This window comes from Phoxinus phoxinus (genome assembly GCF_949152265.1).
Source record: "Phoxinus phoxinus genome assembly, chromosome: 22".
NCBI classification, from domain to species: Eukaryota; Metazoa; Chordata; class Actinopteri; order Cypriniformes; family Leuciscidae; genus Phoxinus; species Phoxinus phoxinus.
The window spans coordinates 8,871,401-8,895,527 of NC_136897.1; the positions used below are offsets into that span (position 1 = coordinate 8,871,401).

At 43.3% G+C, this 24,127-nt stretch overlaps 1 protein-coding gene and 1 long non-coding RNA gene across 2 annotated transcripts in view; both read left to right on the forward strand.

The window, feature by feature from the left end:
* The window catches only part of LOC306991003 (uncharacterized protein), a 538,544-nt gene that overhangs the window by 45,140 nt on the left and 469,277 nt on the right, over positions 1-24,127 (forward strand). The window lies entirely within an intron of this gene.
* LOC306990955 lies at positions 2,652-4,079 on the forward strand. Its single transcript, XR_013795997.1, has 3 exons — positions 2,652-3,750; positions 3,865-3,927; positions 4,022-4,079. It is a non-coding gene; the product is annotated as an uncharacterized lncRNA (long non-coding RNA).

The following is a 24,127-nucleotide window of genomic DNA, read 5'->3' on the forward strand; positions in this document are numbered from 1 at the left end:
ATATGTGAAGCTTGTAACCTGTAGGCTCCTCACTGTGCATAATGTTATTTTAGTCATGAAAAATGAATATTAATAAAAGAAATCAAGCCACAATGTCTCACTTTTTTTATAGATTTTTATTAAAAAATATTAATTTCTCTGCTGTGGAAGGACTTAGCCTACTTCTTTTTTTACAGATAATTTATCCAGCCTTTGAAAAAAATCCTCTCACAAAAAACCACGAGGTCAAGATGCGTTGACTTCACTTTTATACAGATGTGAGATTGTGTGGTCTGTTCCCGACCCTGTAAACCATGCCACCTGTCGAAACCAAGGGGGTAATCCATCCGCCGGAAACTGAAGCCTCCCCGGGATCCGCCATTTTAGCAGAACATCACCTGCTGTTAGCATTCCATTGACTCCCATTCATTTTGGCGTCACTTTGACAGCGAATAACTTTACATCTGAGGCCTCCAAAGACTACATTTGTCCATTATTTATTTCTAAAGAAACACGACAATGTTTAAAAGGCTCCATTACTTTGTATCTTACGTTATGACCTCATAGAAGCTGTTTTAGTAAAAAATAGGCTAACGATTGTGTCATAACCGCGCAACTCTCTGTCGCACTGTAGAGAAATTACCGTACACACTAAAAAATGCTGTGTTGGCTTTTATTAACTTTTTTATGTCAACAGGTCCCACGTAACTAGCCTGGCTAACGCCAGACCCAATTCTCGTTGAGACTTGGGTCTGGGAACCACATGTGCATTTTCTCGTATTTGAGGCGTGGTTTACGAATGCCCGGCGCCGTTTATTGGGTGCTAATAATGTCTATCAAATGCGCCTGTACGTAGCTCATAGCCAATCGTTTCCATTATACCAGATGACGTATGTAGAGCGACAGAAAATTAGACAAGGAAGAAGACGATGGGTAAGATATTTTTTTGTAAACAATGACGTTCAGCGACTATTGCCGTTTGTGCAAGATAAACATGAGGGTCGAAGGTATATATGGATATAAACAAACTGCTTAGTTGTGTCGCATAGATGTCGTCATCGTCTTGCTGCTCCCTCCCCGTTCTGTGATTGGTTCCCTAGGCGAAAATCTGGTCCATGGTATCCAGACTGCCTTTCAGCGTGAATAAAATCGCGCTGCGCAAAGGCAGTATGGGGAAACCCAGGCTACCACGTAACTAAGGTTACGTTGGATTTATGTAACATTATTTATTTCAATTAACTTAATTTAATTACATAAGGTTAATCCAATGCTGTTTAGTTGAATAAGGTTAACAGTCTTAATTTTGTCCAAAACAATTAAGTTAATTAATTTCAATTATCCTAAAATTTATATTTTTACATTCAATCAAAACAAATAATCCAGCAGCTCCAGTTTTAAATAAACTCTCCTGGGAGTTTATATGGCTCCAGACTCAAGAGTGTTAAAGTGTTAAAATATGAGTGTTAAATTAACACTGAAGAGTGTTAAAGTTAATGAGCTAATTAAGTGAGACACCGTTAATTTAAGGAAATTCGAGAATGTCTTTGCGTCATTACGTCACATCTGTACACATAAAGGAGTCTCGGCTAGTAGGCAATGTTGCGTGTGAGGATGTTGGAGGTGGAGATTTATAGCCTTTTCTCACAGCACTTAATTTCACGAGTTTACATGTTAATGAAATCTGATGTAATATTATAATGCTTATTTGGCTTGCTGTCCGGGGGGAGTTGTCCGAGCTCAGAATTCGGCCCGACCCCAGAGTACTCCCCCCATAACTTAGAGATCATAGGTATCTATGAACGGACCCAGCCGAATGTGGGGTGAAGGGGTGGAGGTGGGATGCTGAGAAATTAGTCATGAGACAGGAGGTAAGGAAAGGCTTTATTTATACTGGCTCCTTCTCGTGCTGATTGGATGATTACCTGAACATGCTCCTCCCGAACTTTGTTACATAAAACTTCATTTCACGAGTTTACATGTTAATGAAATCTGATGTAATATTATAATGTGTATTTGGCTTGCTGTCCGGGGGGAGGGCTCCGAGCTCAGAATTCGGCCCAACCCCAGAGTACTCCCCCAAATGCCAGATAAACGAAAGGACAGCGAGCGTAGAATTTAGCCCCCCAAAAAGTGAAGGGTATGTATTTACCAAGGAACGAGCTTGCCTGTTCGACTGGGAAGGCTCTCGCAACATCCGACGGGAACTTGGATGCTCACGGCATCGGACGGATAAGCCCATTCTGCAGTTGAACTGACAGCTCGCTGACGCAAGAATTATGCGAGCGTGAATTTGTGGACGAGTTTAACCGTTCACCTAGGAGGGCTCTCGCGGCGTCCGACGGGAACTTATATGCTCACGGCATCGGACGGGTAAGCCTCGCCAGGTTGGACGGAGGGCGCCCGCTGGACTCGGTCGGGAAGGCTCGACCGGCGCTTCGAAGGGGGGGCTGGGGCACAGGAAAAACCCCTCACGTCCCGATGAATGGGGAGCCCACCTGGCGACACGAGCGCGGACGTCCGGCGACGTCTAAGACGGGCAGACTCTCACTGCAATCCGAACGGGAGGGCTCAACCGGCGTTTTGGAAGGGGGACGGAACCCGGCCTTCGAACGGGTGAGTCATCGCTGCGTGCGAACGGGGGAGTCTGCATATGATAGAAAACGTTCCCTGTGAATATTAAGCGATCGTGCGAGCGGCGAGCCCAGATGAACGGAAGGTTTGGTGTAACGGATGGAACTGGATGAGGCGCAGCAGGTGATAATTATAATGAACTAATTAGTTAGGGCTTGGTGAGCATTTCTGATGTAGAAACGGCTTGATCTAATATAGGTTTTGAAGGCATTCGATGACCAGCGACCGAGGGTTTTGATTTGTTGTTGGGAGAGACCTTTTTGTGCGGCTGTGGTAGCTGCTCCGATGCGGAAGGAGTGGCTAGAGAAACGCTCTGCTGAGACGCCGGATTTAATGAGGACTGCTTTAAGATGCTTTTGGAACCAGAATCTCGTAGCTGGGTGGTTGGAGTCGTTAGTAAAAAGTGGGTCGAGTGGGGATTTGGACGTGGAACGTTTGTACTGCAGGTAATTAAAAAGCGCATGGAACGGTTGGATGGGAGTTTGAAGATTGAAAATATATACGAAGTGACCTCTTTTATCTTTGTCCGTTTTGCTTTGTTTAATGAAAAATGATATGGTTTCATTATCTACGACCTGAAGGTCTAACATAGTGGGATGGATATTTGGGTCGAATAAGGAAGTGATGGTCAGTTCGGAACAGCGGAGGAAACCGAAGAATGCTAGGATGAACATAGCTTCTAACGTATAGGCGGTGTTGGTGGAGTGGTATCCAAGACGGAGTGATGAGATGCATCTGGTGAGTATATCGATTGTGATTGGTTGTCTGGTATCTGGACGCGTGGGGCGGGATCTTTGGATTCCCTTAACTAGAAGGGACGTTTGGGAGTTATTTATTGCAGGTGTAGGTTTACCGTGGATTAATTTATGGAAGAATTGAATGCCGCTTAGGTAGCTCTTAATGGATCCGGCTTGGAGACCTTTGATACTATGAAGATGAGATATGAATGAGGTAACTGTTAAAAGAGAAAATTCAGGAAACGGCAGGTTGTGAGAGAGGTGGAATGATTTGAACGATTTCCATGCGGTGTAATATGTTTGCAGGGTTCTGGGAGAAACGGCTTGGAGGATGGAATCGATGGACGTGTCCAGGAGGGATTTTAGCGGATGGTTTATGGGAAGATCAGCTGAGAATAAGGAGGTACTGGGGTTGGAGTGGGGTCTGCTTCTGGCGCCAGCATCCTGAATTTCTGAAAAGAGAAACGGGAGAGAGATTCAGTGATTTGATTTTGAGCCCCTGGGATGTGTTTTGCAGTTATTAAGAACTGGTCGCATGCGGAGATCCATATGAGGCGTCTGAGGAGTGGCATGAGCGCAGGTGAGCGAGAACGACCTTTATTGATGCAGTGTACGGTTGCTTCGTTGTCGCAATGGATTTGGATGCTTTTGGTTGACCATTCTTTCCCCCATAGGGAAGCTGCGACGACGATTGGGTAGAGCTCGAAAAGGGCAGAGGAGGCTGAAGACTGGGGTGTGTCTAGGAGCTAAGGGGGCCAGGGAGACGCGAACCAGCGTCCTTGGTAATAGCCGCCGAAGCCGATCGAGGGTGCTGCGTCTGTGAACAGTTTGATATCAAGGGGGAGAGATATAAAGTCGTCGTAAAAAAAAGTTAAGCCGTTCCACCGATTGAGGAAATTAATCCATAATTTTAGCTCGTTTTTTGACTCTCCAGAAAGGATGATCCGATCTTCCAGCGCATGAACGGATGACGTGAGGGCTAGGAGATGCGTGATAAAGGGTCGGCCCTGTGGAATAATGCGCATCGCATAATTTAGGTGGCCCAGCAGCGAGAGAAGTTCGCGTTTTGAACAATCTGTGCCGTCTGTGAAATTGGAAGCGATTAGGATGATGCGATCGATTTTTTCCTTAGGCAGCGAGGACTGGAATTTTACTGAGTCCAGATTGATGCCTAGGAACTCGATGGATGTAGTTGGACCCAATGTTTTCTCCTGGGCTAACGGAATCCCTAGCTCGGCGAAAACTTTTTCCACTATGCGGAGGTGAGCCTCGGGGATGGTGTCGTGAGGTGAAATTATTAGGAAATCGTCGAGCAGGTGGAGAAGATGAGGAATTGCATAATTATTGGAAAGGATCCAACATATGGCTTCAGAGAGCGTGTCGAAGATTTTTGGACTGCTTTTGCAGCCGAAAGTTAGGCGCACGGCGAAATATAACTTTTTCTGCCAGTTTACACCGAATAAGTGCCATGAATCGGGGTGAATAGGCATTACCTTGAACGCAGAGGATATATCTACTTTTGCAAGCCATGCACCTCGTCCAGCTATTTTAATCATGGTTATGGCTTGTTCGATATCGTGATAGTTGAGAGAATACTCTTCGAGAGGGATGAGACTATTGATGCTCGGATATGGAGAATTATGGGGGGCTGAAAGGTCGATTATCAACCGCTTTTTCCCAGAGAATTTCCTGGTAGCCACGCCTATGGGGCTGATGCGAAATTTGTCGAACGGGGGGGCCTCAAAAGGACCCATCATGAAACCGGATTCTATTTCTTTTTTAATCAGCTTATTCACTACTCCAGGCTCGGCTAAGGCGGACTGAAGGTTAGCGCAGATGACATTTTGTGTGGGATGGCTTTCTACACCGGGTTTAAAGCCTTGCTTGAGACCTGTCAGTAAATAATTTGTGAAGTTGGCATCTGGGTGGTGTGATAATTCTTCGGCCAGGCGGGAAACATTCACAGGAGTCGAGAGATAGTTTTTTGCGTTTTTATTGACAGATTTTTTAACTGGGCATATCACGCGGGCGTGGGCGCCGCCACAGTAATCGCAGACGTGGAGAAAGCGACAGCGTTGTCTTGGGCATCTCCCTTCGTTGAAGTTCCTGCAGACTTGTCTATCGGGTGCCGAGTATGGTGCTCTGTTTGTCGAAACTTGTCGAACGGGGGGGCCTCAAAAGGACCCATCATGAAACCGGATTCTATTTCTTTTTTAATCAGCTTATTCACTACTCCAGGCTCGGCTAAGGCGGACTGAAGGTTAGCGCAGATGACATTTTGTGTGGGATGGCTTTCTACACCGGGTTTAAAGCCTTGCTTGAGACCTGTCAGTAAATAATTTGTGAAGTTGGCATCTGGGTGGTGTGATAATTCTTCGGCCAGGCGGGAAACATTCACAGGAGTCGAGAGATAGTTTTTTGCGTTTTTATTGACAGATTTTTTAACTGGGCATATCACGCGGGCGTGGGCGCCGCCACAGTAATCGCAGACGTGGAGAAAGCGACAGCGTTGTCTTGGGCATCTCCCTTCGTTGAAGTTCCTGCAGACTTGTCTATCGGGTGCCGAGTATGGTGCTCTGATTGGAAATTCCTCTCTTGCGTGACGCGGAACGTAACTCGTTGATTTTATTGCATTCTGCTCTGGGCAGGGAGGGATTGAAGGATTGATTTGGGGGCATGCCGTGGTGGCATGGATTGTGGATCTGCAGATTGCGCAGGAGATATTTCTGCACCCGAGGAAGACTCGGTTATGGAGATCCGTGTCCAACGCTCCCCAATAGGGACACTGATTCCACTGGGAAACGCGGACGGCGCATTTTGCGGAAAACAGCTTGTGGTACGTATAAAAATGACTACCCCCGTAAGACAGTGCGAGCTTCCAGATCCTCTCAGCATACTCCAAGACGCCGAAGACTCCCCTCACCACCGCCAGCGAGGAACTCATCCTCGCGAGTTCTATGATGGACAGATAATCATTCAGCTCGCGCCGTCTATGGGGGAAAGATGAGCAAATGATTTCTGTATAGCGGCTGAAGGCAATACAGAATTCGGCCAGTGACAGTGAACGTGATGAAACCTGTGTGTTATTTTTTAGAGTGACTGAAATGTCGCCGCAGTCTACTTGGCGATTGGACTCAGCTGGGGGAAACAAGGACAGGAGAGAACCCAAATCAACATCTGCACCTGTGAGGATTTGGGCTCTGATGTTGTTCGTCACTGGAGGAGGTTCTGTGGCTACTGCATTCGGAGGGGCTGGTTGAGGAGTGGCTGAGAAGAGAGAGAAAGGAGAACGCACTTGGAGAGGGTTAAAGGGGGGAAAAAACGGGGCTGTGGCCGTTTGCGGAGGCATCCTCGCGCGGAGATCGGCCCCCGGGTTAGTTGGAGGAGGAATAGGAAGAGCATAGTGTGGAAGGGGAAGGAAATGCGCCGGCGATTGACCGGCTAACGGAGGCAACCTTACGTTAGGGTAAGCACCTGACGCTTGGGAAGGAGGAAAACTGAAAGAAGTAGAAGGGAAGAAAAATGATTGGGGATCGTGTAAGAAAGTGGAACTGCCGGGATGTAGAGTGAGAGGTACCGCGATGGGAGGGGCTGGGGAGGGGAGTTGACCTGGAGCGGGTTGACGCCCTTCTATGACTGGTTCCGGGGCGCGGCCCAGGCTAGCGGAAGGTCTGCGACGACGTGGCGCGGGGGCGGGGCCCGGCGCTGCAAGCGAGGAAGGAGATACTGCGGGACGAGCGATCGGGGCCCGGCGAGCCGTGCTCGTTCGAGCCGATGGGATTGGAGCTGAAACAGAAAGGGGAGAGGATTGTAAGGTGACTTATAAATTAAATAATTCTGCTTTTTTCATCCTGCGGGAGAAATGTGCATCAGAATTAATTAGGGCTTGTCTTAGCCCCTTAACTGTCCACTTCCCTATGGGAGGGATGTTTGGGGGAGCTGAAAGGTGGGAAGACGCGGAGGAAGACGATGAAGATGATGAGTTCCTCGCTGGCGGTGGTGAGGGGAGTCTTCGGCGTCTTGGAGTATGCTGAGAGGATCTGGAAGGCCGACGTCCCCTGCCTAAGGATGGAGGCTCCAAGTTGTCGTTGGCTGCCAGAGAAGAAGGGGTCGCTGGAACTGCGTTTTGCGGTTGAGATGTCTCCGTGATGAAAGATTCATCGTCGGAGGGGAAGAGCTCTAACTCGGACATGACTGCACGAAGGCGGAGTCTAATGCTGAGAAATTAGTCATGAGACAGGAGGTAAGGAAAGGCTTTATTTATACTGGCTCCTTCTCGTGCTGATTGGATGATTACCTGAACATGCTCCTCCCGAACTTTGTTACATAAAACTTCATATAATTAAATACATCAATTTGATGGCGGACCCAGAAAGGTTCAAACGATAATCACCAGTGACAACTGGAGATTTACCTGTTGTAAAATGCAAAAGACTTCGGACTTCGGAGTGGCTACAGAAAAAAAAGAGACTGCAATCGGGCCCATGCGAAAACAAGAATATATATATATATATATATATATATATATATATATATATATATATAATTAAAGCTGCAAGCAGCCATTATAAGTACACAAGACCAAAAATTCATATAAAGTGTGGTATATATATATATATATATATATATATGACACAGAGAATTGTACTTGCCTGATCTGATTAGAACAGTGAAAAAATAAAATAAAAAAATTACTAGGGAATCACTAAAACGAGAGAATTGTTCAGATTTTATGATCCTCAAAATATTCCACAACAAATCCTTTATATTGATATTTAGAACAGAACAAGAATAAAAAAATAACTATAAATAAGTCAAAACTAAAGAAAATAAAAACGAAAGTAAGAGGTGTTGGGCTCACGTAACTCTCTCAAATTCAAAATGTTTCAACATTTGCATGCATTTGGATGCTAAACTATTCTTTATCATAGGCTTTGTACTTCACTGAAATTCCAGTATCACAACACATACTTCACAACACATTCCAATGTTTCGCCTTGTTATGAATCGAAACTAGATTGTATGTTCAAGTGTATGTTTGTGTATGTATGTAAATATATGAAATGTGTACGTGTTAACTGTGATGATCGATATGTTGTTGGAATGTCATTTTTTAGAATGGAGCCCAGGAAGACTAGCTGATTGCACAGACTTTCAGCTAATGGGATCCTTAAAAATAAACAAACAAACAATATCGACGGGTGAAAAAATCATCCTCTTCACACGCTCAACAATGTACTTGCAAACATCACAAGTAGAGCGGTGCTTAAGCTGAACGGTACAAATTGTACTACTGACTATTTAAACACAGCAGTGTAATTTTTATATGTTAGGTTGACTACTTTATGACGGCTATAATGAACAGGCTGCGATGTCAAGATTGCAATGCTGGAATATGTTGTATGACAAGAAATGAAAACCAATGCAATATGATGAATGTCCAAAAAGATGGCACCGACAGACTGTTTTTAAATGAGGTTGGATAAATATTTTTTGCTTTTAAACTGTGTGTGTGTGTGTGTGTGTGTGTGTGTGTGTGTGTGTGTGTGTGTGTGTGTGTGTGTGTGTGTGTGTGTGTGTGTGTGTCTGTGTCTGTGTGTTCAGCACGGCTGCACAGGCAATAACCATCCACGGCGAGGAACGAGCAGAACAGAGTGAATGTTTTTTAGTTCAGTCCTACTGGACGTTTTCGCTTTTAAGTTCGCTCTTTAAAAGCCCCCTCCGGTGTCACACATCGATTAACCGGTGGGAAAATATCCTCACACAGTCACATCCCTAATAAATATATATTTATGTCTGAACTATTTTTATCTCATTTAGACCTTTCATGCTGGCATTGACTGTCATACATCACTAGAGGGCAGTATAACCCTATGTATGACTTGATTTGTATTAAATAGCCCTATTCTGGCCTATTCTGTTGGTCGGAGCTAATGACTGTAAATTAGAAAGTTGTCCGTCTCGGGGAGTCCAATTCAAATACCGATTTTTGTGACTCTAGGTAAAACTAACCCCCCCTCGTTTGTCAAAAGCATTTTGAAAGTGACACACTTCCTGCTGCCAGTTGGTGGTGCTATAACTTTGACTCACATTAGTTACAACCATCTGATCGGCATCTTACCACGAACACACTGCTGAAGTTTCATCAAGATCAGTTAATGTATGCAGAAGTTATAACACTTCGTGTTTCTCTTTTCTCGCCATAAATTTGTTTCCTCGCCACGGCCAAACAGTTCGAGATATCAAAAATCCGTCCTCAATTTAGCATCCTCAATGTCTTTACTTCATGCTGACCGAGTTTGGCGGAGATTGAATTAATTTTCTAGGAGGAGTATATCAAATTCCAGGGGCATGCGTTTTTCAATCAACCCATAATAGCCGACTTCCTGTTGGGCTGGTGTAAAACTTGACCCAGGGAAAGTTGTTTGGCCCGATTAAATCTATATGTGTACCGAGTTTCATATTAATTCATGCAAGCGTGTTTGATATATGGACCAAGTTTTTGGATCCCGTTCAAGGGGGCGCTGTTGAGCTCCCCTGCCACGCCCGGGTACCAGCTTCAGCCCGGCCCTGAAGGTCGTGGGTTCTGACCCGTGTGCAAAGTTTCAAGAGTTTTTGAGCACGTTAAGGGCCCCAAAAGACCCTGAAACCTTGAAAAACAAACATTAAATCCCTCACACCCCACAGAGACAGAGAGAGAGAGGGAGGGGGGGGGGGAAATCCTCCAGAAATTCACATTAAAACCAAAATATCTGACTTCCTGTTGGTCGGAGCTAATGACTGTAAATTAGAAAGTTGTCCAGCTCGAGGAGAAGAATATATGTACCGATTTTTGTTACTGTAGGTAACTAATTCCCCATTTTTGACTAAAGGTGGCGCTACTGAACCCCTTACCACGACCTTTTCTGAAACTTTGCACACGTGTACTGGCAAGTAAATGTGATGTGTCTGTTGAGTTTTATGCAATTTGAAGCATGTTAAGAGTCTCAAAAGCATCAAAAAAGAATATTAAAGTTCGATGTGTTGCCATGGAAACATCATTAAAGTTTTTAATAATCCTTTCACATGTCTAAATCTGCCGTGTGTTTACATTATACAGATAAAGTTTTGAGCAATTCGGGTAAAAATAAGAGGGTGATTTCAAAGCATTTTGAAAGTGACACACTTCCTGCTGCCAGTTGGTGGCGCTATAACTTTGACTCACAATAGTCACATCCATGTGATCGGCCTCTTACAGCGAACACACTGCTGAAGTTTCATCAAGATCAATTAATGTATGAGGATGTTATAACACACTTCCTGTTTCCAATATTCGCCATAAATTCGTTTCCTCGCCACGGCCAAACCGTTCGAGATATCAAAAATCCCCTGGCAATTTATCATCCTCCATGTCTTGACTTCATGCTGACCAAGTTTCGTGGTCATCGGATGAATTCTCTAGGAGAAGTGTTTCAAATGCCAGAACATGCGTTTCCATACAACCCATAATAGCCGACTTCCTGTTGGACTGGCGTAAAACTTAGAGCACGAAAGTTGTTCGGCCCGATGAGATCTATATGTGTACCGAGTTTCATATTATTACATGCAAGCGTGTTTGATATATGGACATGTTTTCGAATCCCATTCCAGGGGGCGATGCCAAGCCCCCCTGCCACGCCGGGGTACCAGCTTCAGCCCGGCCCTGATGGCCGAGGTTTCTGACCCGTGTCCAAAGTTTCAAGAGTTTTTGAGCACGTTAAGAGCCCCAAAAGTGGCAAAAACCTTGAAAATTGTTTTATTAGGGCCCAAGCCTTGAAAAGGCGAAGGCCCTATTGTTTTCCTTCGGATTATTAGGGCCCAAGCCTTGAAAAGGCGAAGGCCCTATTGTTTTCCAAAGGATTATTCTTCTTAACTATTATTATTATTATTATTATATTACTACCTTTTGGGCACTTTTGGGGGCCTTAACGTGCTCAAAAACTCTTGAAACTTTGCACAAATGTCAGAACCCGCGGCCATTAGAGCCGGACTGAAGCTGGTACCCGGGCGTGGCAGGGGGGCTCGACAGCGCCCCCTGGAACGCGGTCCGAAAACTTGGTCCATAAATCAAACACGCTTGCGTGTAATAATATGAAACTCGGTACACTTATAGATCTCATCGGTTCATATATCCTTCGTGCTCTGACTTTTTACCCCAGCCCAACAGGAAGTCGGCTATTTGGCGTAGTTTAAAAAACACATGCAATGGAATTTAAAATACTCCTCCTAGAAAATTCAACCAATCACCACGAAACTCGGTGTGCATGAAGTCAAGACATGGAGGATGAAAAATTGCCAGGGGATTTTTGATATCTCGAACGGTTTGGCCGTGGCGAGGAAACGAATTTATGGCGAATATTGGAAACAGGAAGTGTGTTATAACATCCTCATACATTAATTGATCTGGATGAAACTTCAGCAGTGTGTTCGCTGTAAGAGGCCGATCACATGGATGTGACTATTGTGAGTCAAAGTTATAGCGCCACCAACTGGCAGCAGGAAGTGTGTCACTTTCAAAATGCTTTAAAATCACCCTCTTATTTTTACCCGATTTGCTTCAAACTTTATGTGTATAATGTAAACACACGGCAGATGTAGACCTGTAAAAAGGATTATTGATATCTTAAATACTGTTGCCATGGCAACGCATCAAACTTTAATATTCTTTTTTAAAGTTTTTGAGACTCTTAACATGCTTGAAATTGCATGAAACTCGACAGACACTTTACATTTATTGCCTAGTACACTTGTGCAAAGTTTCAGAAACGGGCGTGGTAAGGGGCTCAGTAGCGCCACCTTTAGTCAAAAATGGGGTATTAGTTTTACCTACAGTAACAAAAATCTGTATTTATATTTATCTCCCCGAGCCGGACAACTTTCTAATTTACAGTCATTAGCTCCGACCAACAGGAAGTCAGATATTTTGGTTTGAATGTGATTTGATGGGAATTTTGCCAGTCTCTCTAAGTGTCTGTGTGTGTGAGAGAGGAGGGGGGCTTTATTTTAACCCTTTCTCTGCTGTGTGCAAAATCTCAGGCACTTTTGGGGCCCTTAACGTGCTCGAAAACTCTTGAAACTTTGCACACAGGTCAGAACCTGCGGCCATCAGGGCCGGGCTGAAGCTGGTACCCGGGCGTGGCAGGGGGGCTCAACAGCGCCCCCTTTAACGGGGTCCGAAAACTTGGTCCATATATCAAACTGAATATTGCATGAATTAGTATGAAACTCGGTACACATATAGATCTCATCGGGCCGAACAACTTTCGTGCTCTAAGTTTTACGCCAGCCCAACAGGAAGTCGGCTATTATGGGTTGTATGAAATGCACGCCCCTGGAATTTTATATACTCCTCCAAGAAATTTAATTTGATCTTCACCAAACTCGGTCAGCATGAAGTCAAGACATTGAGGATGCTAAATTGCGGATGGCTTTTTGATATCTCGAACAGTTTGGCCGTGGCGAGGAAACGAAATTATGGCGAGAAAAGAGAAACACGATGTGTTATAACGTCTTCATACATTAATTGATCTTGATGAAACTTCAGTAGCGTGTTTGTTGTAAGAGAGCGATCACATGGATGTAACTAATGTGAGTCAAAGTTATAGCGCCACCAACTGGCAGCAGGAAGTGTGTTACTTTTGACAAAAGTGGGGGGGTTAGTTTTACCTACAGTAACAAAAATCGGTATTTATATTTATCTCCCCGAGCCGGACAACTTTCTGATTTACAGTCATAAGCTCCGACCAACAGGAAGTCAGATATTTTGGTTTGAATGTGGTTTTGTCTCTCTCTGACAGAGTTCCCCCAGCCATTCTGTATGTGTGTGTGTGTGTGTGTGCGTGTGTGTGTGTGTGTGTGTGTGTGTGTGTGTGTGTCTGTGTGTGTGTGTGTGTGTGTGTCTGTGTGGGGTGGGGAGGGGAGGGAGGGCACACACACACACATAGACAGCCCCCCCTGTGTGTGTCTGTGTGGGGAGGGGAGGGAGGGCACACACACAGACAGCCCCCCTGTCTGTGTGTGTGGAGAGGGGAGCAGAAAGACTACGAACAATTGTGCCATCTAGTGTTTTATACTATGTATAAATGTGTTTTTTATTTTAAACAAGTGTTTTAAAGTACACTAATTTCAATTAATGATATGCTGCATTTTTATGTATATTTAAAGGTGCCATGTGTAAAAATTGAGGTAAAAATATCCAAAAAATGAGCTACACGCATCAAAAGAATGAGAAGAAATAAGGGCAATGATGTCATTAAAAAAATGTCAAGTTATAGTGCTGCAGAGATATCAACCTTAATTAGCATTAGCATTACTAGCCACGGCCCGACAGGTGTCGTAATACCAGTTTCGGCCATGGGAGGCGGTATGCGGGGCACATAACCACCAGCCAACCTGCAATACACGAATAACTCGCACGGCTTGTGGGCGTACTTGCATAGACAGTATATAAACGCGTACTTGAACCTGATGTCTATCGTGTGGAAAGTACAGCCCACTACTTCATTTCAATTCAGGGAAGAGAGCGGAAGGATGGCAGAAGCCTTTGGCAAGAGACCCCTACAACCACCGCGCTCTGAAGCACAAATCAGATAAGAAAAGGACCGCTCGTCACGGTCCGGGCTCGAAAGCGCGGGGGACGGCGAGCGAACTGTAGCGCATAGCCCTGTTTTACAACGTTCAGCACCCATTCTGACACGCCCGGGATCGCTCCCCATGCTTTCGCACGCATAGCTATGGGCAGAATGGTCTCCGTGTTCTGACCGCCGCACTGCGCGGGTTGGAGAAACTGAAACGGAGGTATCAACACGGCACGCGCGCCCTTGTTGTCTGAAGAGTGCTGCTCGCTGACGACAGCAGCCGCTGTTTCACATTCAATGACTCGGTCGCTAAGGACGGAGAACAATTTGTGGCGCGAACAGGTCATGTGTAGCCTACTGTATCTTTCAACAGTGTTCGTGTTTTTTTTACTATAGTAGAGATGATCGGTTCACGTGCGCTGTCTGATGTTTACTGCATCACTCGACATGGAGAGGTTGGGTAAAGTAATAATTACAAGAGCTTCACGGTTATCAGATACAAGCATTCAACGGCCCTGTAGTATATATATATATATAAATATAGGTTATTTGTGTTTGCGCACGTGATATCAGGAAGCAATGTAATAACGTTACCTGTAATACACACATGATGGCGATGCGCAAATCGAGTGTGTGTGTGTGTGTCACAAATCATTATTGTTTCTTCAACTTATTAAAATATCTTACTTTACTGCAACTATCTGTTTCTGCTTCTTTATCATATTTATAGTGTGTGATTTATAAAATACCATATCCTACATCACATATTTTGATATGTGAGGTATACTGCCCCCATCTGGTATGGAATGTGGAGTATGACTTGATTTTTTTTGCCAGACAATTACACATGGCACCTTTAAACATTATCAAAGTTAGGATGTCATTTTTTTAGTTTCAAAAGTTATCTGTCTCTGTCTCCCTTTGGCTGTCATTACCCTCCCCTCACTCCCACAGTCTCACTTATTTCTTTCTGTATCAAATAATATTACCATAAACAAAAAGTTTGAGTTTCTTTTTCAATCAATGTATTATGTGTAACTTAAAAATAAGCAGATTAAACAGATATGTTTGAGGGCAAGACATGAAAACGATGAAATATAATATAGTATTAGTAAAAGAGTGCAGTATAGGGTTGGATGAATCAGATAAATAACATATTTTGTAAAAAAAACATTTGGTTAAATAAAATCGAGTGATACATAGGGCTATATTGCCCTCTCGACAGTCAAAGCGGGTTACGTTATTGCCCGTCGTGCACAGGAACCTGAAAGGCAACGGGGTGGCGGCTTTATATTTATATATATATATATATATATATATATATATATATATATATATATATATATATATATATATATATATATATATATATAAATAAATATAGCTGCAAGCAGCGATGGAGGGCCCAAGCCGGGGGCACCGCCACCCCGGTGCCTTTAGTGTAACTAAAGGCACCAGGGTGGCGGTACCACCGGCTTGGGCCCGTAATCGCTGCTTGCAGCTATATTTATTTATATATATATATATATATATATATATATATTTATTATTATTATTATTATTTTTCTTACGACTATTCGGGCACTTTTGGGTCTCTTAACGTGCTCAAAAACTCTTGAAACTTTGCACAAATGTCAGAACCCGCGGCCATTAGAGCCGGACTGAAGCTGGTACCCGGGCGTGGCAGGGGGGCTCGACAGCGCCCCCTGGAACGCGGTCCGAAAACTTGGTCCATAAATCAAACACGCTTGCATGTAATAATATGAAACTCGGTACACTTATAGATCTCATCGGTTCATATATCCTTCGTGCTCTGACTTTTTACCCCAGCCCAACAGGAAGTCGGCTATTTGGCGTAGTTTAAAAAACACATGCAATGGAATTTAAAATACTCCTCCTAGACGATTCAACCAATCACCACGAAACTCGGTGTGCATGAAGTCAAGACATGGAGGATGAAAAATTGCCAGGGGTTTTTTGCTATCTCGAACGGTTTGGCTGTGGCGAGGAAACGAATTTATGGCGAATATTGGAAACAGGAAGTGTGTTATAACATCCTCATACATTAATTGATCTGGATGAAACTTCAGCAGTGTGTTTGCTGTAAGAGGGCGATCACATGGATGTGACTATTGTGAGTCAAAGTTATAGCGCCACCAACTGGCAGCAGGAAGTGTGTCACTTTCAAAATGCTTTAAAATCACCCTCTTATTTTTACCCGATTTGCTTCAAACTTCATCTGTATAATGTAAACACACGACAGATGTAGACCTGTGAAAGGATTATTGATATCTTTAATACTGTCGCCATGGCAACGCAGCAAACTTTAATATTCTTTTTTAAAGTTTTTGAGACTCTTAACATGCTTGAAATTGCATGAAACTCGACAGACACTTTACATGTATTGCCTAGTACACTTGTGCAAAGTTTCAGAAACGGGCGTGGTAAGGGGCTCAGTAGCGCCACCTTTAGTCAAAAATGGGGTATTAGTTTTACCTACAGTAACAAAAATCGGTATTTATATTTATCTCCCCGAGCCGGACAACTTTCTAATTTACAGTCATTAGCTCCGACCAACAGGAAGTCAGATATTTTGGTTTGAATGTGATTTGATGGGAATTTTGCCAGTCTCTCTCAGTGTCTGTGTGTGTGAGAGAGGAGGGGGAGCTTTATTAGGGCCCAAGCCTTGAAAAGGCGAAGGCCCTATTGTTTTTCTAAGGATTATTATTCTTCTTCTTCTTCTTTATTATTATTATTATTATTATTATTTTACTACCTTTTGGGCACTTTTGGGGGCCTTAACGTGCTCAAAAACTCTTGAAACTTTGCACAAATGTCAGAACCCGCGGCCATTAGGGCCGCACTGAAGCTGGGACCCGGGCGTGGCAGGGGGGCTCGGCAGCGCCCCCTGCAATGGGATTCAAAAACATGTCCATATATCAAACACGCTTGCATGTAATAATATGAAACTCGGTACACATATAGATCTCATCGGGCCGAACAACTTTCGTGCTCTAAGTTTTACGCCAGTCCAACAGGAAGTCAGCTATTATGGGCTGTATGGAAACGCATGTTCTGGCATTTGAAACACTTCTCCCAGAGAATTCATCCGATGACCACGAAACTCGGTGTGCATGAAGTCAAGACATGGAGGATGATAAATTGCGAGGGGATTTTTGATATCTCGAACGGTTTGGCCGTGGCGAGGAAACAAATTTATGATTAAAAAAGGATGCATAAAGTGTGTTATAACTTAGTTATAGTTTTACCTACAGTTACAAAACTCAGCGTGTATATTGATCTTATCAAGCCGAACAACTTTCTAATTTACAGTCATTAGCTCCGACCAACAGAAAGTCAGATATTGTGGTTTGAATGTGAATTGTGTCTCTCTCTGTCTCGCTGCCATTCTGTGTGTGTGTGTATGTCTGTGTGGGGTGGGGAGGGGAGGGGGGGATCTGTGTATGTGTGTGTGTGTGAGGAGGGGGGCTAGTTTAGTTTAACCCTTTCTCTGCTGTGTGCAAAATCTCGGGCACTTTTGGGGCCCTTAACGTGCTCGAAAACTCTTGAAATTTTGCACACAGGTCAGAACACGCGGCCATCAGGGCCCGACTGAAGCTGGTACCCGGGTGTGGCAGCGGGGCTCGACAGCGCCCCCTGGAATGGGATTCAAACACTTGTCCGTATATCAAACACGCTTGCATGTAATAATATGAAACTCGGTACACATTTAGATCTCATCGGGCCGAACAACTTTCGTGCTCTAAGTTTTACGCCAGCCCAACAGGAAGTCGGCTATTGTGGGTGGTATGAAAACGCATGCCCCTGGAATTTGAAACACTCTTTCTAGAAAATTCATCCAATCGCAAAAAAACTCGGTCAGCCTGACGACAAGACATTGAGGATACTAAATTGCTGACGGATTTTTGATATCTCGAACAGTTTGGCCGTGGCGAGGAAACGAAATTATGGCGAGTAAAGAGAAACACGATCTGTTATAACGTCTTCATACATTTATTGATCTTGATGAAACTTCAGTAGCGTGTTTGTTGTAAGAGAGCGATCACATGGATGTAACTAATGTGAGTCCCCCCCCCTTTTCTGTGTGTGTTTGGAGGGGAGCAGAAAGACTCACACTGATACAAGCTCTAAAGCAGACTTCTTCTCGACAGTCAAAGCGGGGTTACGTTATTGCCCGTCGTGCACAGGAACCCGAAAGGCAACGGGGTGGCGGCTTTTTATATATATATATATATATATATATATATATAAATAAATATAGCTGCAAGCAGCGATGGAGGGCCCAAGCCGGTGGCAGCGCCAGCCCGGTGCCTTTAGTGTAACTAAAGGCAGCAGGGTGGCGGTGCCACCGGCTTGGGCCCGTAATCGCTGCTTGCAGCTATATTATATATATATATATATATATATATATATATATATATATATATATATATATAAAAACCACCACCCCGGTGCCTTTAGGGTTCCTGTGCACGACGGGAAATAACGTAACTCCGCTTTGACTGTCGAGAAGAAGTCTGCTTTAGAGCTTGCATCAGTGTGGGTTCTGCAAAAGTGCGCATCGAGGGCACATATCAACCACATAGTATGCGTGAGCACCCTTCTGAAACCTAAAATGAAAAATTAGACACCCTACAGTCCCATGGACTTAACGGACACATGAAATCAGCAGCCATTGTAAGTACACAACACCGAAAATTCCTATGAAGTGTGGTATATATATTCATTGAAATTACTGTACTTTAAAACACTTGTTTAAAAGTAAAAACACATGTATACATAGTATAAAACACTAGATGGCACAATATACCTATTTTTAATAGTCTTTCTGCCCCCCTCCCCACACACACAGAGACAGGGGGGGCTGTCTGTGTGTGTGCCCTCCCTCCCCTCCCCACACAGACACACACAGGGGGGGCTGTCTGTGTGTGTGCCCACCCTCCCCTCCCCACACAGACACACACACAGAATGGCAGGGAGAACTCTGTCAGAGAGAGGCAGAGAGAGACAAGACCACATTCAAACCCAAATATCTGACTTCCTGTTGGTCGGAGCTAATGACTGTAAATGAGAAAGTTGTCCGGCTCGATGTGCACAATATACATACCAAGTTTTGTGACTGTAGGTAAAACTAACCCCCCCCCCCACTTTAGTCAAAAGTATCTTGAAAGTAACACACTTCTTGCTGCCAGTTGGCGGCACTATAACTTTGACTCACATTAGTTACATCCATCTGATCAGCCTCTTACAACGAACACACTGCTGAAGTTTCATCAAGATCAATTAATTTATGAAGACGTTATAACACATTGTGTTTCTCTTTTCTCGCCATAAATTTGTTTCCTCGCCACGGCCAAACCGTTTGAGATATCAAAAAGCTGACCGCAATTTAGCATCCTCAATGTCTTGACTTCATGCTGACCGAGTTTGGTTGCGATTGGATGAATTTTCTAGGAGGAGTGTTTTAAATTCCAGGGGCATGCGTTTTCATACAACCCATAATAGCCGACTTCCTGTTGGACTGGCGTAAAACTTAGAGCACGAAAGTTGTTTGGCCAGAAGAGATCTATATGTGTACCGAGTTTCATATTAATTCATGCAAGCGTGTTTGATGTATGGACCAAGTTTTCGGACCCCGTTCAAGGGGGCGCTGTTGAGCCCCCCTGCCACGCCCGGGTACCAGCTTCAGCCCGGCCCTGATGGCCGCGGGTTCTGACCTGTGTGCAAAGTTTCAAGAGTTTTCGAGCACGTTAAGGGCCCCAAAAGTGCCCGAGAAGTTGCACACAGCAGAGAAAGGGTTAAAATAAAGCCCCCCTCCTCACACACACTCACAGACACTGAGAGAGACTGGCAAATTTCTGAGATTTTCTCCCATTCAAACCAAAATATTTGACTTCCTGTTGGTCGGAGCTAATGAGTGTAAATTAGAAAGTTGTCCGGATCGAAGAGAAGAATATACGTACCGAGTTTGGTTACTGTAGGTAAAACTAATACCCCATTTTTGACTAAAGGTGGCGCTACTGAGCCCCTTACCACGCCCGTTTCTGAAACGTTGCACATGTCTATTACATAAGAAATGTAATGTGTCTGTCGAGTTTCATGCAATTTCAAGCATGCTAAGAGTCTCAAAAACATAAAAAAAAGAATATTAAAGTTTGATGCGTTGCCATGGCAACAGTATTTAAGATATCAATAATCCTTTCACAGGTCTACATCTGCAGTGTGTTTACATTATACAGATGAAGTTTGAAGCAACTTCGGGTAAAAATAAGAGGGTGATTTCAAAGCATTTTGAAAGTGACACACTTCCTGCTGCCAATTGGTGGCGCTATAACATTGACTCACAATAGTCACATCCATGTGATCGGCCTCTTACAACGAACACACTGCTGAAGTTTCATCAAGATCAATTAATGTATGAGGATGTTATAACACACTTCCTGTTTCCAATATTCGCCATAAATTCGTTTCCTCGCCACGGCCAAACCGTTCGAGATATCAAACATCCCTGGCAATTTATCATCCTCCATGTCTTGACTTCATGCACACAGAGTTTCGTGGCGATTGGTTGAATTTTCTAGGAGGAGTATTTTAAATTCCATTGCATGTGTTTTTCATACAACCCGAAATAGCCGACTTCCTGTTGGGCTGGGGTAAAAAGTCAGAGCATGAAGGATATATGAACCGATGAGATCTATAAGTGTACCGAGTTTCATATTATTCCATGCAAGCGTGTTTGATTTATGGACCAAGTTTTCGGACCACGTTCCAGGGGGCGCTGTCGAGCCCCCCTGCCACGCCCGGGTACCAGCTTCAGCCTGGCCCTAATGGCCGCGGGTTCTGACATTGGTGCAAAGTTTCAAGAGTTTTTGAGCACGTTAAGGCCCCCAAAAGTGCCCAAAAGGTAGTAAAATAATAAATATAGCTGCAAGCAGCGATTACGGGCCCAAGCCGGTGGCACCGCCACCCCGCACCAGGAAGACGGTGCCACCGGCTTGGGCCCTCCATCGCTGCTTGCAGCTATATTTATTTATATATATATATAAATATATATATAAATATATATAAAAATCAGCCACCCCGGTGCCTTTAGGCTTCCTGTGCACAACGGGCAATAACGTAACTCCGCTTTGACTGTCGAGAAGAAGTCTGCTTTAGAGCTTGCATCAGTGTGGGTTCTGCAAAAGTGCGCATCGAGGGCACATATAAGAAAAAAAATTATATATATATATATACCGTATGTGTGTATATTTTTTTTTCCCTCCCTATTTTTAACATGTATATTATTATTCTATATATAATAATAATAATAATATATATATATTTATTATTACAATTTTTGGATGCTAAACTATTCTTTATTATAGGCTTTGTTTTTCACTAACGTTCCAATATTGAAAAATGATCCTCTTCAAATGCGCAAAAATGTGCTTTGAAACATCACAGTGGAGCGGTGCTTACTGTGAACGGCACGAACTGTACAACTGACTATTTAAACAGAGCAGTGTAATTTTTATATGTTAGGTTGACTATTTTATTAAGGCTATAATAAACATACTGCGATGTCAAGATCGCAGTGCGTGTGTGTGTGTGTGTGTGTGTGTGTGTGTGTGTGTGTGTGTGTGTGTGTGTGTGTGTGTGTGTGTGTGTGTGTGTGTAAAAGACAAGCCAAGAGATTTCTTTATCTTTTAATGCAGGCAGAAATTTGCACGCAGCAATGAAAAGGTTAAAATCTTGTCACTGTAACAGACACCCAGCCCCCCCCCCCCACACACACACAGAGAGAGAGAGAGAGAGAGAGAGGCTGGTGGAGTGACGGGGAGGGGAAGGACAGACAGAGGGAGACAGAGACAGAGAAAATTAAAAAAAATTATAATAATATCCTAATTGTGACAGAAAGTAGACTTTGATTATGTTTAAATATACATAAAAATGCCGTGTTGAATTAACTGAAATGAGTGTAGTTTAATAAACTGTTTAAAAGAAGAAAACACATGTATACATAGTATAAAACACTTGATGGCACAATATAACTATTTTTAATAGACTCTTTCTGCCCCCTCCCCCCCCACACACACACACATACACAGATCCCCCCTCCCCTCCCCTCCCCACACAGACAGACACACACACAGAGAATGGCAGAGAGACAGAGAGAGACACAATCCACATTCAAACCACAATATCTGACTTTCTGTTGGTCGGAGCTAATGACTGTAAATTAGAAAGTTGTTTGTCTTGATAAGATCAATACACACGCTGAGTTTTGTAACTGTAGGTAAAACTATAACTAAGTTATAACACACTTTATGCATCCTTTTTTAATCATAAATGAATTTCCTCGCCACGGCCAAACCGTTCGAGATATCAAAAATCCGTCCGCAATTTAGCATCCTCAATGTCTTGACTTTATGCTGAATGAGTTTGGTGGCGATCGGATTAATTCTCTAGGAGGAATTCCAGACCATAAATTTTAAAACAACCCATAATAGCCGACTTCCTGTTGGGCTGGCATAAAACTTAGAGCACGAAGGTTGTTCGGACCGATGATATCTAAATGTGTATCGAGTTTCATATTATTACATGCAAGCGTTTTTGATATACGGACAAGTGTTCGAATCCCATTCCAGGGGGCGCTGTCGAGCCCCCCTGCCACGCCTGGGTACCAGCTTCAGCCCGGCCCTGATGGCCGCGGGTTCTGACCTGTGTGCAAAATTTCAAGAGTTTTCGAGCATGTTAAGGGCCCCAAAAGTGCCAGAGAATTTGCACACAGCAGAGAAAGGGTTAAACTAAACTAGCCCCCCTCCTCACACAACAGACCCGGGAGAGAATACAATGCTGAATAAAGTCTTATTTTGTGTTATTTTTGGACCAAAAAGTATTTTCGATGCTTCAAAAACTTCTAACTAACCCACTGATCTCACATGGACTACTTTGATGATTTTTTATTACCTTTCTGGACATGGACAGTATACCCTATATACATTTTCAATGGAGGGACAGAAAGCTCTCGGACTAAATCTAAAATATCTTAAACTGTGTTCCGAAGATGAACGGAGGTCTTACGGGCTTAGAACGACATGAGGGTGAGTCATTAATGACATTATTTTCATTTTTGGGTGAACTAACCCTTTAAGGCAGCTTCATGTTATCAACACACTCATTAAACTTTGACGGGCGAGGCACTGACAAAAGACGATCATTGCGACAATGTAAAGTAATGGTACTATGGAAACGTGCATTTTAAACCATTTTCATAGGTTTAACGTTACATTATCAACTTGGAAAATATTTTTCTAGAAACACTGGAGACCAGAAATGTAAAGGGTAATTATGCTATTAAGGGCGAGACTTCCACGTTCAGGAAAAAGGTGGATAAGAGTGCTATCACATTTTTAAAGTATTGACTGTGATTACAATGCACACAGAACTATGACCATTTAGTTATACAGTTTATTCATGCAAACATACTGAATACAGACCTAAAATTGTATATTCTTTTCACTGTCAAAATAACACTCGTGGTTGTGCTAAGAAATAGTTCACTCATAAATAAAATGATTGTGTTGTTCCAAATTCAGATGACTTTAACTGTGCCATGAAACACAAAATGCATACTGACAGAATTCTCATTTTTTGGGGTGTGCTAATCTTGATTTTCCAGAGTAATCACAGTGCCATAATACATAAACACATAAAAGATTGATTAATTATGTTACAATTCTGTTGAGTGTATACTGGTATCAGGATATTCTTCAAAATACACTCACTACACACACTGTTTGGCACGTGCACCAATGTAATTATTTGTATCTAAATACATTTCTGTCATGCCAAAATCAAATGAGTCACTCCCAAAAGAAATCCCAATTGCAGATGTCCAACTTTAGCATATGCTTAGCAAATAAATAATCCAGTGTGCATGATCTAATAAATTGTACTACATAAATACAGAACCGATTACATAGCATTTGGATTAACAAGAATCTTTTGAATATTTGAAGGATTCACAAAATTATCACATGTTGGAGTCGTGCTGCAAAAATATTAAGTGAAGATATACATAGAAAACCACATTGTATATGTTGAGTATAACTAACTATCTTGGACTTGAAGTGATTGCAAATTGCAACTTGCCAACAGTGACAGATGGACACTTAGCCG